Source organism: Thunnus thynnus, chromosome 13 (assembly GCF_963924715.1).
Source record: "Thunnus thynnus chromosome 13, fThuThy2.1, whole genome shotgun sequence".
NCBI lineage: Eukaryota > Metazoa > Chordata > Actinopteri > Scombriformes > Scombridae > Thunnus > Thunnus thynnus.
In genome coordinates this window covers 11,895,846-11,913,232 of record NC_089529.1, presented here as the reverse complement: position 1 = coordinate 11,913,232, position 17,387 = coordinate 11,895,846, and the positions used below count along the sequence as shown (strand labels likewise).

At 39.9% G+C, this 17,387-nt stretch overlaps 1 protein-coding gene across 4 annotated transcripts in view; it reads left to right on the top strand.

Moving 5' to 3' along the window:
* LOC137195512 (serine/threonine-protein kinase PAK 3) overlaps positions 1 to 17,387 on the top strand; it is a 47,229-nt gene that overhangs the window by 4,960 nt on the left and 24,882 nt on the right. For 2 of the 4 annotated variants that reach the window (XM_067607941.1, XM_067607938.1), the window contains exon 1: positions 9,551 to 9,754. The exons of the other annotated variants lie outside the window; for them this stretch is intronic. The gene's annotated coding sequence lies outside the window, so the exon portion shown is untranslated. Of the gene's footprint in view, positions 1 to 9,550; positions 9,755 to 17,387 lie in introns of those variants that run through there. 4 annotated transcript variants of the gene reach the window in all.

Below are 17,387 nucleotides of genomic sequence, written 5' to 3'. Positions count from 1 at the left end.
GTCCCTCTCTTTTCTCATGTTAATGGGGGTGCGGTCCTCGATCCCGGGCACCATCTGCCCTTCCTCAGGGTTTGGGCCCCAAGCACTCCAGACGTGCCCCATTGTTTGTGTGTGTCCAAGCAGAAAGTGGTGAGTACACATGGTTCTTGTGGCCCAAAAGGCTCCTGCATCAAGAGCACGAGCCTGCTGTTCATTAGCCTACATGTGACAGAGGGAGGGGGCTGCTCGCGTGCCCTGTGTGCAGCAACATCAGGGCGATTTTTGTTCTGCTGGGAGTCCTGTTCAGATTTTATGTGTGATGTCATTCTAAGTAACCGTTGGCTGAGGGATGATACAACAGGTCGACATGTTCTTTCAAGTGTATTTTTCATGAGTTTATCAGCGATATCATACTTCAGATTATCTTTGAACTGATCTGTTGTGCTCTGAAAGTAAGGATGCATAATTCAAGTTTTGTAAAAAAAAAAAAATAGTAATAATGTGTGGTGGACAGGTGGACAAACACATGAATAGCCTTTAGACAGTAATGATTCAAATATAATGTATTCAAATAAGAATGTACTACTGTCCCTGTTTTATCATCACTTTTTACTTGAATTTAACTGCACATCACAAACATAAAATGCATAAAGCTTATGAAAATTAAAAAACAGTAATAAGACAATAAGTTCTGTTTATACTCATTATCCACTAAGAAATTTTCAGAATCTACATCCTTCATACACTAAACCTAGGGTGAGTGCAGTGCCCTCCTTGAGCTAATTAGCACATTTTTGGCGACATGCATCTTTCCCACTGAGCTCAGTCAAAACTGAGTGTCTGAGATGTGATGGACGAATGAACTGAAGGATGGAGACCAAAGTATAACTGCCCTTTCTCAGTATTAATATTGTGGGGGATGATAAAATGATGGATCAAAATGTCATTTACAATCTTGGGAGGAATAATTACAAATGTGCCACGATAACCTTTTGATGGAATTAATTTGATTACAAACCAAGTTATTCTGCAGAAACCGAAAAAAAACAAGGTATTGATAAAATCAACGTTAAAATTAGATAAATCAGGTTACAAATGTGCTCCCTAAGACCTGTAGAGAGCATGCTGTTGGTTAAATAAAACACAACAGTTTTTGAATTTTAATAACTGAAGAGAAAGGTGTTCTGATTAGACGTCACAGTAGCCCACAAGGACATTCTTGGGTGAAAATGCCTCCTCATTAAAAATTCATGAAAATTTGTCTTGTGGACATGGGCACTCAAGGGAAAAAGATACTAGCTGCTAACCAAATATGAAATATCAGTCTGCTTTAACTCTGTATTTGACTATATGTTTGTTTGTTTTTTATTTATTTATCTGTAATTGAGCAGCAAAGGTGTGTGCACAATTTCTTACCCATCTATGAGTCCTCATGTGACCTGACAAGGTAACCCACCAGTTACCCGACACAACACCGACAACAGATTATGACTCTCCATCGGGTTTGCCCTCCTCATTTTCAAAGCTACATGCTGCTGGCTGCATTGAGATTAGTTATTGAACTGTCCAAGCAAAGGGAAACAAGGCCGCTTCAGAGGCACAGCACACAATAAGCCAGCTGTCAGTGGGAGGGGCTTGTTCAGACCACTGTTGTCATGGATAGGACTTTTGTGTTGTGTTGGCCTCACAGAGCTGATAGGTGATCCTGTGTGAGGCCGCCATGCACTGATTAATATTGACACAAGGCTTTGATTGAGGACAGGCAAGTGAGCAGAGTTAAAGAGGGCAGCGGGGTATATCCAACTCAGAAATGTCAGCAAAGGTGCAGTGAATATGGATACATTGTGAATATCTATAAGGGAAGGCAGTGTGCGAAATGTGTGCAAGCAACACTGTTGCATATTGACATGGTGATAAGGTTAATATATGTAAAGAAAACTACAGGGTAACCTAATTTAGCATAATCAGGATAAGAAAATACTGGATTTTTTTGTGACATTGCACTAAAAATAAAATATTTTTGTGCCCTACATTTTGTGTTAATGCTGCCTTTGCTGCTGACCACTGGCAGCCTTTTGATAATACTTGTATAACAACTGAATAATAACTGACCTTTATAAGCGTGCACATTAAACCCCTCTCTCTAATCCCTAGAGGCTACTCATTTGCCTCCTCACCCCTGTTTTACATTCAAAGGTGCGTCTCTGAGCGAGCATCTTCTCGGCAGCATCAGAGCTGATGTCCTTGCCGAGTGTTTGAAATTATGTGAGTTCACACTATTACACTGAATGAAAAACCTGTGTTGTTAGTCTTTACTAACAGGTTGTTACGTTGAATGATTCTAGACAATCATTCATAAGCCTTTACTGTATGCTTACTGGCTTGTCTGACATCTTTCAACTGGATAAACAGCTCTACATAATTTAAGACCAATAAGCAATTCATAAGATGGCACAGTGGCCTTTAGGCAGGTCATTTTATGTTTGATTTACTTTTTAGTCACAAAATCTAGCTAACCGCATTGACTGTTACACGCTAAACCATTTAAAATGAATTAAAACATTAATATTTATCAGAATAGAATAGGTAGTACTGCCAATGGCTGACATAGTTTCTGTTTTAAATGTGTATTGCTAACACCAAACAGTCTGAAGTAATTTAAAATCTAAGATAATTTAAGTGTAAGATGGATTTGTATATTGTAGATTCCACTGTCATACAAATGTCATAATAAAAATCCCCAAATCCCTCTTAAGAACGGATTTACCAGACTGTGTTACAATCCAGTGGTTATAGTACTGTGTGTTAAATGGCAAAAGTTGCAGTGTAATGGTCGAAATTCTAGCCAAATGTCTAACAGCAGGATGAGGTTGGACATCAGTTTAGAAGTTGGCAACAAAAACAAAGGAGCAGATATGAACTATAATTGTTATAATCACCATACTTACTAACTACTGTGGATAGATATATTTTTCTGTGATACTTCATCTTCTAGGTTTTGCATCACAGGCCATCATGTATTAGATATACTGGGAAACAACTCAGTTCACATTAAACACATCATACCAGCCTCACAGCCATCAGATAGAGCAGACTATGTAACTGCAAAATGTCAATAAGACCCCCCTCCACATGCATGCACACACCACCCCGTTGGGGGTAACCATGTATAACAGTGTAGGGATAAAGGAGTTGTGCTTCATGGCACAGACCAGCATTCATAATCCAAACATAGTCAGATGAAATGCTCCCTCTTAGCCTTAGCATCCTCTTTGAATAAGCAGGTTGAAACATGTAACATAGCCTACATTTAAAATCTTGGCAAAACAGCCAAGGTGTTAAGTGCACAACATTAAAACACGCTGTAATCTGTAATTACTGTGCTCAGCCGTCAGTGTTTACAGTACATTACTGTCGCACATTATGTACACTCTGAAAAATGGGGAATAGACTTAATGAGCTCTTGTAAAACCGTTGGTAACCTGTCAATAGGTTACCCATAATCAGCAGGATAAAGGCCTACTAACCTCAATTAAATTCCTTTGGGGGTAATTTCTGCCATGCCAGCACACACAAAAAGTAGTTTTCCTGTTTGTGAATGTAGCTGTTGCGTGGCTGAGCGTGATCCATTATCTTTTACATGCCAACTTACCAGTGAAGGGTTTACAGAAGTTAATCTGATGTAGGAAAATGAGGAGCATTTAATACACTGTCCACACCAGCCCTGACCCTTCTGTTTTACCCACTGACATCAGAGCCCTTACACAAATACTAGATATTGCTCTATATACTTTTTGTTGGTGGAGCATTTATGCAATATATTGTCCTAATAATTTATCAATCAAAACAGCAATTAAATATAATTGCAACCTCTGTTTAAAAGGGTCGAATAAGTTGTTTCTTTTAATCTAACATTTAGTCAAAGAAGCAGGAGCACTTGCGACTTGGACGTTTTGGAAAACAGACTTATCATGACACTGTGCCTTCCTTAATTGCACTAATTCATGTCAGTATTAACTAAAAGAAAACTGCTTAGTTGTTATTACAGTGTGTATTTGTGAGATCAGAGATTTTATTGATGCCAATAGTGGTGAAGTTTAGTTCAGTGGGATTCACCTACATACTTAATCTCTTCTCATATATCATCATTTCCTGCGAGCCTTGCATGTCTCTCTCAAGCTTCCCTCTACCTCTGCTCCCAAGGCACAGTGAGCTCTACCATAATATGATAATCTAAACCATAATTTGATATGGTTTATACAGTAGTGATTGGACGGTGCTGCGATTATTTGATTCTAGACCAAAGAACGTATCATCTCAAATTTCTTCCTTCCATTTTGCAGAATGTTACATTCCTCTTGGACTAATGAAGAAGGATCATTAGGAAGTTCTGCTACACATTAGCAGTGATGAAATTCACCAGCTATATGGCAAACAATCTCGTTCCAAACAAAAATCGTATGACATTTCTGTTGAAGGGATTTATTGCTCGCCCTGCAGAAGTGGTAAATCAATGGGATTCTCTAATAAATCAAATAGATTGAACTGGATTGCAAAGCTCCACCATCTCCTCAACAGAAAACCTGTTGAGGAACACTGCAGCACACACACGAATATACAAATAGATGCAAATATACAAAATAGATGCAAACAAGACTAAAAATATACAGCTATGCTAGCAGTTTTGTGTGGCTGCCATAGTGGTGCTTTGAGTTAAATGGATCACCATAGCATAGCGTCAGCATGCTAACATGTTCACAGTGATAATGTTAACATGCTGTTGTTTAGCAGGAATAATGTTTGCCATGTTCATAATCTTAGTTTGCATGTTAGCATGCTAAAATCTCCTATTTAACACTAAAAGCAAAGTACAGCTGAGGCCGATGGGCATGTTAATAGTTTTGTATTTGCTCAAACCAAGTATTGGACAAATTCAAGCTGGAGTGCGGGACTTTTGTCTCTCCCCTCTGGCAGTGAGAGTAAAGGGGGGCGCTTGGCTTTGATTGCCTGACACAGGCATGCAGCACGCTCTCATGCGCACCCCGAATGATGGTCCACCGGCCCACCGGGATTTGTACCAAAACAGTATGCCTGATAGCCAGTACACCACTGGCCATAACCTACTGTTGTGGCTGTAAAACGGTGGATAAATTGTTTTGAGTGTCACACCACCTCCATGAAATGACTTGTTTCACTATCAGAATTTGATCTATTCGCTCCTTTAACATTTGGAAAGTCTAGAAGCGCCGCATGATTACCAGCCAAATGGCCAGCGTGGAAATGGCACCCCGACATGAGATTTAAAAACTCCATATACTGTGAAATACAGAGAGATTTATCTGGCGGTGATAGGCTTGATCAGAATTGTGTGAACTCGTTTGGCAAGGGCTTGAATGTAACGGATGTTCATTTATGTGTAAAAGTTCTGCACTGCAGGTTTAAACTGGTAATGGGTCTAGATGGAAAGCAAAGGAATCACAAAAGTTGTTAAAATTCATCATGAGTGGGACATAAATGTCAAATACCAAATGTCATGGCAATCTATCAAATAGTTTCAATCACCATTCACACTGTGAATCATCCAGGAACCATGAATATCTAAATTTTGTGCCAATCCAGTCAGCGCATGTGGAGATTTTTCACTGGATAAGTCATTTGATCCATTCATAGGCAATCCATAGTTATTGAGACATTTCACAAAAAAAAAAAGTCAACCTGAGCTGCTGGTGGTGCTAGAGGAAAAGTCAAGGGATCACCAAAAGTCAGTTGGGTTCATCCTCTAGGGACAATAAATGTTTGTACAAAATATCATTACAATCCATCCAACGGTTGTCGAGATATTTCAGTCTCAACCAAAGTGATGGACTGACCAACTGACCAACAGACTGACATTGCCATCCATCTGAAAAGCCCCTAATAATTGTAATTGACTAGATTAGTAATTCTCTTACTTTTCCTTTACATAATTCTCATTAAGGACGATAGATTTGAAATACTGTGGTTTTTAATTTGTTGCAATAATCTGACATGTGGTATAATAAACAGAAGTGACAAGGGTGGAACATATGCTTCAAGTTAAATGCAAGAACAAACTCTAAACTCAGATGTTCATAACAATAACAATACTGTTTTAGGAGCCTGCCTGATTATATTACTGATTAGATTATTAGTCAGAATAGGTTGAATAGGTGAATAGATTATATGGTCATGTAGGTTGTATATATTGAAAGCAATTTTCCTGACTCTGCCCACAACACTAGTAAATTCCAGACAGGGCTTATTACAAAATGTCACCGCAGAGATGTGCTCTGCCTCTGAGGATATTTATAGGATTCATTATATAAACCTGATCACTGACAGCGGCCTATGGATACTAGTAAATCATGCTCCCCCTTACTGCAGCTGCAGGTTGTCCTGTCAGCTCCTCATCTGAGCTTTCACCACCAAGCTTTAGGAAATGATCTGCCTTGAGTATTCCTAGCTAAGTTTATAGGTTAACAGTAGCACATATTCAGCAGATCCAGTGCAAAATGGGGAACGGAGAAGATATTACATCAGTGCATGCATCAAGTTAATGTCAATATACAGCTACTGGAACTGCAACAGTTTTAGATGCAAGATGAAAGCAGAGGGGCATGCTGAGAGTAAATTAAAGATATTTACTGTCTGTGGAGCTGAAGGAGCAGGTAAATATTCAGTGTATTTCTAAAGGACATGGCAACGGCACACATGGTTGTGAAAGGACGCATACTGGCTGTGGTAGAGAGTCTGTGACCTTTTTAATCATTGTTGCCATCCCAGTTTGATTCTTTTAGAGTATAAAGCGCTTGCTCTTCTCACGGAGCAGACAAAGCATGTTAATCCAGCTGAAATGTATAATCCTTTGTTCATTTCACCTGTTAAATCTACTTGAATCTACAAAATGAAGGCTAAAAGAAAGGTTAAAGAAGCATCATTTTGAGCCTACGTCAATGCAGCCACATAAGGAAGTGGTTTTGTGAGTGTGTGTGTGTGTGTGTTATTTCTTTGTTGGGTGGTGTCTCCAGATTCTGCTGAAGGCCCCATAAGTATTAGGGCCGACCCTGTTGATTGGCTGAATGAGACTGACATAAAGTCTGCAAGACAGCAATAAATGGGTTACAGTTAGTGAAGTAACAGCTGTGGAAGAAAACTCATTATACCATGACATTCTCTCTTTAGTGGATGGCATAAACGCATGGGTCAAAAGCACAAAGCATGGTGGTTGCTTTGGTCCAAGGAACAAAAACCTTTGAATAATATTTGAGAATACAAAAGACATGAATTGATCCGTCCTGGTTCCTGTTGTGGTTAGTACTGTCACTTCACAGGGGTGAGTTAATCTCTCTCTGTGTCTGCCCGTGTTTCTCTTGAACACAAAGACCAGTGGGTTTGGTTAATGGTGACTCTGAAATTGCTTTATGTTTGAGATTGTGTTTTTTTGTCTATGTGTCAGACATGTGATGGAGAGCTGACCTTTCTGGGGTATTTCCTCTCCATCAAGCAAATATTTGCCGGGGCGGCTCCTCTGTGACCCTGACTATTACAGTCACTATTACGGTCACATGTCCAGAAAGTCGTAAGTATGGAAAATTAATGACTTAGTGGTTACAGTTGTCTGAAACTCATGAGAGGATTGAACTGAGGAAAACATAACAAATAATGACCAGAAAACAATAGTGATGTCCTAAAATGCTAACATGTAAGAGGCCAGTATTATCCAAATATTGTTTTTTTTGTCATGTTATAAAGGCTTTGTCATGCCAGTTGTATTGTCTCAGATCCAGAGGTATTTTGACACTTTGCTGTGTTAAGTGTGCCTCATTGCCTCAGTGTAAATGTACAGTGATCCTTAGTGTCTGCTGTCAGGAGTCAGAGCAAACCCTTGTCACCACTTTAAAATGTTTGCATGGCCCTGCTGAACTAAATTCACATTTGCATTTCTCTTTCTTATCCATGCTGGCAGAGCTTAGTCAGGTCTGTCTATTGAAACATTTGCCTTCCTGCAAAACTGAGGAAAACTCTTGAGAAAGATGTGCATTAGAATATTCCAGATTTTTAATATATTTAAAATCCCCAAGACTTAGGAAAGTAAGAACCATCTCACGCATTTGTTACCTAAAAAAAATGCAAATCTCCCACTTTTATCAAAATGTATTTTATTCTATTTGCTTAGTTGCTCAGAAAATGTATTTAAGAAATCACAAGGATGTAAATGATTTCGAGGGGCATTGTCTTCCAGTAATCGTCAGGTTCTCCATTTGAGTGAACACTGTCACTGAACAGCCATATTACTCTCCGACGAGGAATCGACATTACAGGGGTTGTCAGGACAACCAGCCATGATTCACAGAGCCTCAGATAGGCCTCCACCTTGGGCTAGAAGCACTAGCCATGAGACTGAGCAGATGCTGTGCCAGTCAGCCAATCGCAGGTGAGATAGAGGAAAAAGATGACATCATAGGCAAATTAGGGCAAACGCAGTGAATATTTTGGTTGTCGTCTCCGCTTGCATACGAATCGGGAGTCATTTTTGTACTCTGAAAAAAGAAATCTGTAGCTGTTTGGCAGAACAGCTACAGAAAAACTCCTGTTATGAAAGCTGGAGAGTCCATACAAATCTGTCAATTAGATATTCTGTCAGACAGTTAACTTACACCACTTGGCATTAGCAGACAAATCTTGAAGGTATTTGGGTAAAAATGCAGCACAATTATCTATTTATTGTCTGTAATTGAACAGCATCACTTCAATGGTTTTGCCAAAAATGTTCAATGGTGCACATAACATTGCAATATGTAATAGATTATCTTATAGCAATAAGGAATCTTCTTTGAAATCAATATTTCACCAGTTACGGGCAAAAAAGAAAACTTTACACTTATAACCAGAATTGGCAGATGCTTATTGTATCTATTTATTTTGGAGAATAAGATCATTTTTAAAGAAAGCATCCACCTTTCTACACAAAATAAAAGTGGACTATTCCATGTACCATAGATAAATGTGAAAGTTTGGGTGGTGTTTGTGATAAATTTGAGTAAAATGCAGGGATCTCATTTCAGCTTGTGATTAGTTGTGTACTGCTTTTTGTTCTCAGAATGATCAATAATAATAATAATGTCAAGGGAAATAGCGTGGATATAGCAAATTATTATGTTTTACTATACTTTTACTACGAATACTTGCCTATAAAGTGTATGCTTTCATGTGGTCTACACACTGAAACTATAACTGTAACTGTAACAAAGCATAGAGGCTATGTCATTTCAAATGTATACATTTTGTTAAATTTACAATTGTTGTGTCAAGTTTTACCAGTTTCTGTGTGACATTAAGAGGTTAGCACACAAACCGCAGCCTTACAAGTTTGCAAAAGAAAAGAATTTCTGTTGGATATAAGATCCCTTCCTCCTGGGCTTCTCACCCAGCAGGTTTGGTCTGTCAAACAGAAAACCAACTCTGTCTGTCCGTTGGCTGCCTCCTCCCCCAGACCTGCTGCCTGCATTAATATTCAGCCTCTCAGCCAATGGGCAAAGCAGGGTGGATGACATCATGGGCTAGGGAACAGTGAACAGCCAGTGAAGCATCCAGCCTGCCGAACAAGCTTGCTTTTAGGGTCAGGAACTGGTCCGACAAGAGAATGGCAATCCTGCCTTTAAACTGTCATTAGGACCGTACGGTTGACGATGAATCTACCAGAGCTCCAGGCCCAAAGGCGAAACACTGAGCAAGAGAATGTGAAGACATATTTCAGGTAATTCCCTCTCTGTGTATGCAATAGGGGATGTGGAGGGGGGAAGGCAGAGGAGGGAGGAGAGGAGAGGAGGAGGAGGAGGAGGGGGAGGCTGTGTATGTAGGGGTGCTTTGTAGCCTTTTTTTCTCTTCTTCCACTCTGTATTCTGCCCTGCTAAGGAGGCAGCTGTTTTATCAGCAGTCTGAGCGTGAGAGCGAGGTAGAAATGGATGCCTGCATCAGATGGTGTGGACATGTTTAGTATGATCATATACACCCCCTCTGCATCCCATCATGTCTTTATGCACTCCCTTGTGTCTCCCAAATAGCATCTTTATTGATGGGGAGGTGTTAGAATCAATGGTGGCATTTGTACGGGCCTTGTGTGTGTGTTTTTGTGTGTGTGTGTGTGTGTGTGTGTGTGCGTATGTGTGTGTGTGTGTGTGTGTTAGTTCTGGAGAAATGCAGCAGCTGCAGTGGCAACACTGGAACATAAAAAGGACCAATGCTATTTTGGGTCTGTAGTCCCGAGGCTGACGGATGGATCTGAGCTGTATATGCTATGGATGGGGGGGGGCGGGGGGTTGATGGATGGTTAATATGCTGCTGGATGCTCTTTTGTTATCTCTGCACTGCCTTACTTATGGCCTTTTAAGGGAGGGTTTTATGAAGAAATGGCTTTAAATTCCATTCTTGTCTTTCAACGACCACAGACATAGAGCGTAGAGATGTGCCGCTGTCTCCCGGCTTTAACATGGATGTGTATAGCAGTTTCATGGCGGCTGTAGTGACAGGGAGATATACAACATCTGGTCACCTGACTTCATTGGGGACCGGAGTGGGGGTGGGGGCCCGGTCCTGTGAAAGCTGAGCTATTCTGCCTCAGATTCTTCCACAGCCATCAGTGGAGGAGGATGGAAGGATTGGCTACAGTAGGAGCCGAATGCGTGTCTCCTCGTCACCTCTGCTCATTTAGATTGTGGTGACAGAGCCAACGTAGTGCGAGCGAGAGATTTCCTCTCCCAGGAAGCGCAGTCATCCTCCAGGTTTGTGAGAAGCAGGGCCTGATGGGAGACCTGTTGTCTGGCTGTCGCGTGAAAGAGGGATGTTAGGGAGTCAGCTCTGTGATCGAGGGAGGGAGAGATGATTGTAGAAGGAATTGGGGGATGGGATACAGAAGGTGCTACTCCCTGCGAACATTGGCCTGTTCTATTGATATAGATAGGGTACATGCTCTTCCATTCACCACTAATCTATCTGTCCAGACATCCAACACCATGAATGTACTCCTTTCTTTTTTTTCATCTAAGGATGTCTATGTCTTTTGCTACATTTTTGAATGGAAATATTTAGTGGATTAAACATAAACTGTGCCAAACCACCAACACCAGTGAACATATTTTGTTGATTAAAGCTTGATTCTACCTGAAACTCACTGGAAATGTTGTCACTGAATTAAATAGTTTGTGATGGTACAACACAATACTCATCACACAGCTCTTGGTAGAAAGGACTCCCAACCTTGTGATCTAATGCAGTGTCACAATCAAATGACAGAGATGCTGCGATATACTGTACATTTAGAGTAGAGGCATTTGATGTTTCTACATCCTGCTGTTCAACTGATCTGTAAAACTACTGCTGGATAATTCTCCACTCTGGGTTATTAGACTCTTCGCTCCCCATACCACAAGCATTATATATTCATCACACCCTTATCTACACAGATCTGTTACAGACAAATGGACAATATTGTATTATGTTTGTCTATATGGGTCTGTGTAGGGCTGCTTACCATCAGTTGAAGATATTCAGCCAGTGTAGGCTGTTGTCTCTGTGTAGGTTACATGCACCTCATGAAAATTTTATAAGTGCAAAGAAAGAACACACGCCAATCAAAAGGCAGTAGGTAATGTGACTGGTCTCATATACTGTAGATGTACATTCTCTGTTACTAAAAGTGCACCTTCCAGCACACTGTTTATAGTGTAAACAAGAATCGTGCAGGTGAGCTTATTGTGGCTTGACAAACACTTTCATGGCTGACTCTTGTGATCGACCAGCAAAACCAAAACTACCATCACTTTTATTTTTATTACTCATATATTATAGTGAACAACCTGCATCAGATAGAACAACCTGGACAGATTGACGAGAGGGGAAGACAATAATTTAGTAAATCATCACTGTAAAGGGATATAAAATCCACATTTAGATCTTTTACAGTATTATTTTGAAAGTGTTATAATAAATGAGGGTACTTCTTTTCCTGCTTCACCTAAGACATGTGACATTTTGCTTTAATAATGAATGATTTTACTCTAGCATGATTTGTCAGGAAGGGATTCTTTGCAATATTAGAAACGGTATTATTGAAGAGACTAACCTTCTTATCTCTCAGCTTTGTGGATAATTTCAGTAGTAGGTGTTTGGTTTTCCTTTGTTCAATTGACTTGTACAACCAAAATGTGTATATCTAATCTGTTACCACATATAAGCATAAATTGATATGTACATTTATTTAAAATGGTCATAGACGACGCATAATAAAAGCAGCACTTCATTTGTATGATAAAACAATGTGAGACATTTATTTTCCAGTATGTTGGACTGTTTTTTACCATGTGTGTTAGTGTGCAGTTCTGGGTTTCCCCATGTTTTCCACTGGCCGGTGTAACCCAACACACACAGCCTCTCTTACCTCACCTCGGCAAACAAAAGCAGTAGACACAGAACCTCATCTTGGCCTGTAGCCTGCTAACTGTGCTGCCTGAAATATGATAGTAGGACACACAACACATACAAGTAGGCCTCCATCTGTTGAGGACTTAGTCTGCGTGAGTTATGCTGCCAGACAGCTTGTTGTTCAGTACAGTTACCGTTAAGGTCTCTTGTCAACAGTTTAGAAATGCGCAGTGGTCTCGTGTGGGGTGAGCATGTTTTAGTTACCTCATTGGGACCTTTTCTGGTATAAACACTGACCTTGTCGGGACCAGTAGTCCACATGGGGACCAAAGCCCAGTCCTAAAGAGGCAAAACATCATTTATGAGGTCCTGGTTAGGGTTAGGGTTAGGGGTTAGGGTTAGGGTTAGGGGTAGTGTGTGAATTGAGGTTAGGCATGAATTGGTTAGAATTAGGGTTTATGTTAGGCTGTCCACAATGAATGGAAGTCAATGCAATGTCCTAACAAGGATAGCTGCGCAAACTTGGGTGTTTCTGTGTGTGTGCGTGTATGTGTGTTTGTGTGTCTGTGTGTGTGTGTGTGTGTGTGTTTGAGGGCAAAGCTGCTGTCTAGAGCAGAGCAGTCGTCTTGTGGTAGGTGTGTCAGAGCTACAGTCTGTGTGTTGTGGATTAGCATGTAGGATTGGAAGCCATCTGGCCATTTTGTCTCAGAAAGGGGAGGGGGAGTAAGTGAGAGAGATGGATGGAGAGAGACAGACAGAGAGAGAGAGAGGAAACACTCACACACTGACACATTGACACAGCTGCCTCCATAATCTCCCTACTTGATGTCTGTTGCTACTTCGTCTATGTGTGTGTTTATATCTTTCTGTACACTTATCTGTGTCTGCAAACCTCAGAGAGAGTCCTTGTTTGACTTGTACTCTTTCTAATGTATCAAACACAAATTGCAAATTTGACTGCAAGACAGTCAGAGGGGTTGCCTCAGGAGGGCTAGAGATTCCCGAAAGTAAGAGGTGCTAAAGTCTTTACAGTAAGATGATGCAATGGATGAAGACAATCCAGATGGATAGAGACTGCAGAGAATAAAAGGAGGAAGTGTTGCAGAGGAAGAAGAGGTTTCAGAGGGTTTAAGAGATTACCAAGTTTCACTGGGTCAAGAGTTTGCAGAGAGTTACAGAGGGGCGTCTGAACTTGAATCTGAAGTTGAACAGGATGTGGAATCTAAAAAGTTGGGGGGCCGTCAAGTGGGAAGAGAGAGAGTGAGAATGAAAAGACTTCAGATGATCTCAGATGCAGTTCAAAAGGGGACTGTCTGTTCTTCTATGGGGAGAGTTGCTCTGATTATAACAAACTCACATTTTAGTCCTCTTTTGGTGGATTTGCGCTGTATTTCCTAAAGTGAGAACTTCACATGCTGTATGTTCCAGCTACAGTAAAAAAACTTAAGCTGAATTGGAAAAACCCCAGGCAAAGTTTTACTGCTAAATTTAGAAAAATTGAGAAATCTGGAAAAGCTTTGGTCATGACCACATGGTTCGAGTTTTGTAAATCCAGGTGAAAGGGAAGATTATCCAGAGCAGTGTTGTCACACGCTTGTTTCAGCTGCATGGAGGCGCAACTACTTAGTGTGACAAAACACTGCCTCTGTTAATACACTTGTTGACTCAAATATTAATGCCATGGTAGTGTTTTTCTATGCAAAATCATGATGCAGCTGTTTATGTATAGCAGGGGAGAGATGATCAAATTTGAATGCATGGTCAGTTGTAATAATGAGACAGCAGCAGATTATATTAAATGTAGTATGATTGTAGAACAGGCCACAGAGCCATCAAAGTGGCTTTGAGTAAGGTTTTGTATATTGACACATTAGACACACATTATTTTTTCCCCATACATGAAGGATTCTACGTGTCACATAATCTCAAAACAGTATATTTACTGACCTTACATACATGAAAACTACATTGCTGAAAAAATACTATAGGAAATGCCAGTATGTGCATATCTACATGCTGCTTTCACTCCCCCCATGCTCTGTTTTAACCCTTTCAACTCATTAGAGCAGGTGCACCAGCTGGCATGGCAGGAGGGAATCCACTCCCCTCTCTGCCTCCAACTGGCACTCTAACATGCCCACCGATGCCACACTAATGTAAAAAAAAAACACTTTGGTACCTTGAAGTGGACAGTACAAGATCAGCAGCCTTACCTGTACTTGGTGCCTGCATCATTGTGGGCACAAAAGCAAAGTAACTCATTAGAAGTAAGCAGCCAAAATATAGTGTGGTTCAGGAGTGTGAGTTGGTAAAAGAGTAAAGTAGCCTGTTAGTCGTAGTCGGTTTGTTTTGTGAAACCAAACTTACTAGGCCTGTCTGATTGGTGTTATGTCCCTGTGCTTTTTCAAGCTCATGGTAAGGTAACAGAAGAGGCTTGGCTGAGAATCTGTCAGTGTGAAGTACAGTTGAATCGCCCACAGGGAAACAATCAGAATCTCTTGTTTGGCATCTTGAAAATTGCCATATTATATGGCTTGTTACATACTGTGTGTTCATTTAATTCTTGTAATCATGCATTGCAGCCACCAACATGGGGAAAAACTGTGAAGGTTATTTGGAAAGTCAAAATTGTGTGTATGTAAATGTTCAAGGTTTTGTTGGCAGTGTGTTTTGTTTGATTCTACCTCTGTGTTTCCGGTAAGTGTTAACGACCAACTATCAAATATAGGTAACATGTCAAAAAAAGGTATTCAAATCATTGGGTTGGTGGCGCAAACCACTGGTTTGCCTACTAACAGCAAACATAAAGTTTTGCATCCACCTTGTGTCTTCATTTTGGTCCTGTGTTCTTGCCAAATTGTACTTAGGATTTCTGAAAATTGAAAACTTGAATACAAATTTGCTTCAAAATACTTTTTCAAGGTGTATATGTGCTTAAAAAATGCAGCTTACTCTGTCAAGCGATGTGCAGTAGCTTGTTCTTGTCAGGGAGAATAGAAAAGCTATCATAATGTACTATTACTATCATAAATTGGCTCTGTCAGGTAGGAAATGCCCATCAGAATAAACTACTAGTCATAAAAATGTGCTTTAAATAAAATTAGGCCTTTCTGTCAGGAGCTGAATAATTTCACAAAACAGACAACCAGTCATGTTAAGGAGCTTAAAAAAAGGCAGCTAATTTTAAGTTTTCTATAGCTTTTGTCCACTCGACAGAATGAGCTGCCATATTTTAAGCTCATTTATACTGCTGGTTGTCCATTTTTGATAGACATTTGAAATGTCTTTCGCACCTGACAGAATAAGCGGCTTCACATTAAAGTACTTTTATTCCACTGGTAGCTCACCCAGAGAGAGCATGCAGCTCAAACCGTCAGAACAGTCTGCACAGCATATCTGTCAGCTGGCTGTTCGATAGTTTTATTCCATGCTTTTAATGTAACGTTGTTTACTTTTGCTGTTGACGTGTCATTGTCAAAAAAAATGTGCACACAGTTGATTAAATGTCCTCAGAAACACGTACCAAACCATTATTGTGAGAAGTCGATACATAAATCTATTAAAAATGGGAGAACTAAAGTGACAAGTTTAAGACAAGGCCAAAGTGTGTGCGTGTCTGTCTGTGCAGACACGTGTGGATATGAGAGAGCAACACTGGGGCGGTTTCACCAGAACTAAATATTAAATGACAGTATGAGCTCTCAAGCCTCCCCAGCAGGGGAGTTTGGGAAAGGATGATGCCTGGTAAAATGAAAGTCATGGTGGATAGACTGTGGTGAATAAATGTCTGGAGTGTAGACTAACCCTTCTTTTTTCCAGCTTTGTTTTGATTATGAGGAACTTTATCCCACAACCTTTGAGCAGAGGGATTAGTTAATTGTAAGTGAGTCAAACATATTGTGGTAAGACCACTGAATCCTTCAAAGAGAGTAAATACTGTGAGCAAATGAAGAAATAAAGCAGGTTTTTATCATAATACTTTGTTGCCAAGTAGAGGATCAATGTCAAATTGTAACAGCCAAAGAAAAAGGTGAATTCTGTCAAATAATTTAAATTAAATGAGGGTTGAATCAGAAACAAATGTGTAATCTAAACATGGATTGCTGGAAAAACAACAACTCATCTCACACTGTTCAACCTGAGATATATGTTTTTTTCTAACTCTACGGAGAAAATGTATCTTTCATCTTTATATCCACTACAGAACAATTACGTTTTGTAACTGTTTTTGACCTAGTTTCATTACTGTGTAAGTCTTTGTGTCATTTGCATGGAATAGTGCAGTAATATACTGTACAATAAGAATACCAAGTAAGAAAAAAAAGTCATCAGTATGTATGGGCTACTATGACACTGGGTTTTATAGACAATCAAGAAAAAAAAGCCATGATCAAGAGAAATGAGATCAGACACAAACATCTGGCTGGTGGCTAATAATACTGGTTACTGATTAGAGATGTTTATGAGCTGTGCTGTGTGTGGGATTGGATCGTAAAACATCATAAATGCTCAGTGTTGCTCCTTGCCAGGTTCTGTCTTTGTCAAAAAGTAAATAAATCTTTATAGGAAAATATATGTGAATGGACAGTTTTTCAGATCTCTAAGGGATGTAATGGGTCAGCGTGAATGGACATTTAAAGTGGAAGAGCAGCTATTGCATCCATTTACACTTGCCTTTGATAATGTGTAATCATCCTCCAGTTGGCGTATCAGCTCCATAAGCCTTTTATACCAACACGATTAAAAGATGCTAATGTTCAACATTTTCATGGCTCTCCCCGAGGCATGTAAAAATAGAAAACTCCTAAAAATAGAATTTGGAAGAAACTTTTTGTGTAATACTGTTCCACTATTGTGACACAATGAACACACAATGACAATGATGAACACATGACCTTAATATTTATGAATGTGTCATGTAAACATCATGAAGCTCTTGTTCAGACATCATTAAAATACCATAAAATAAT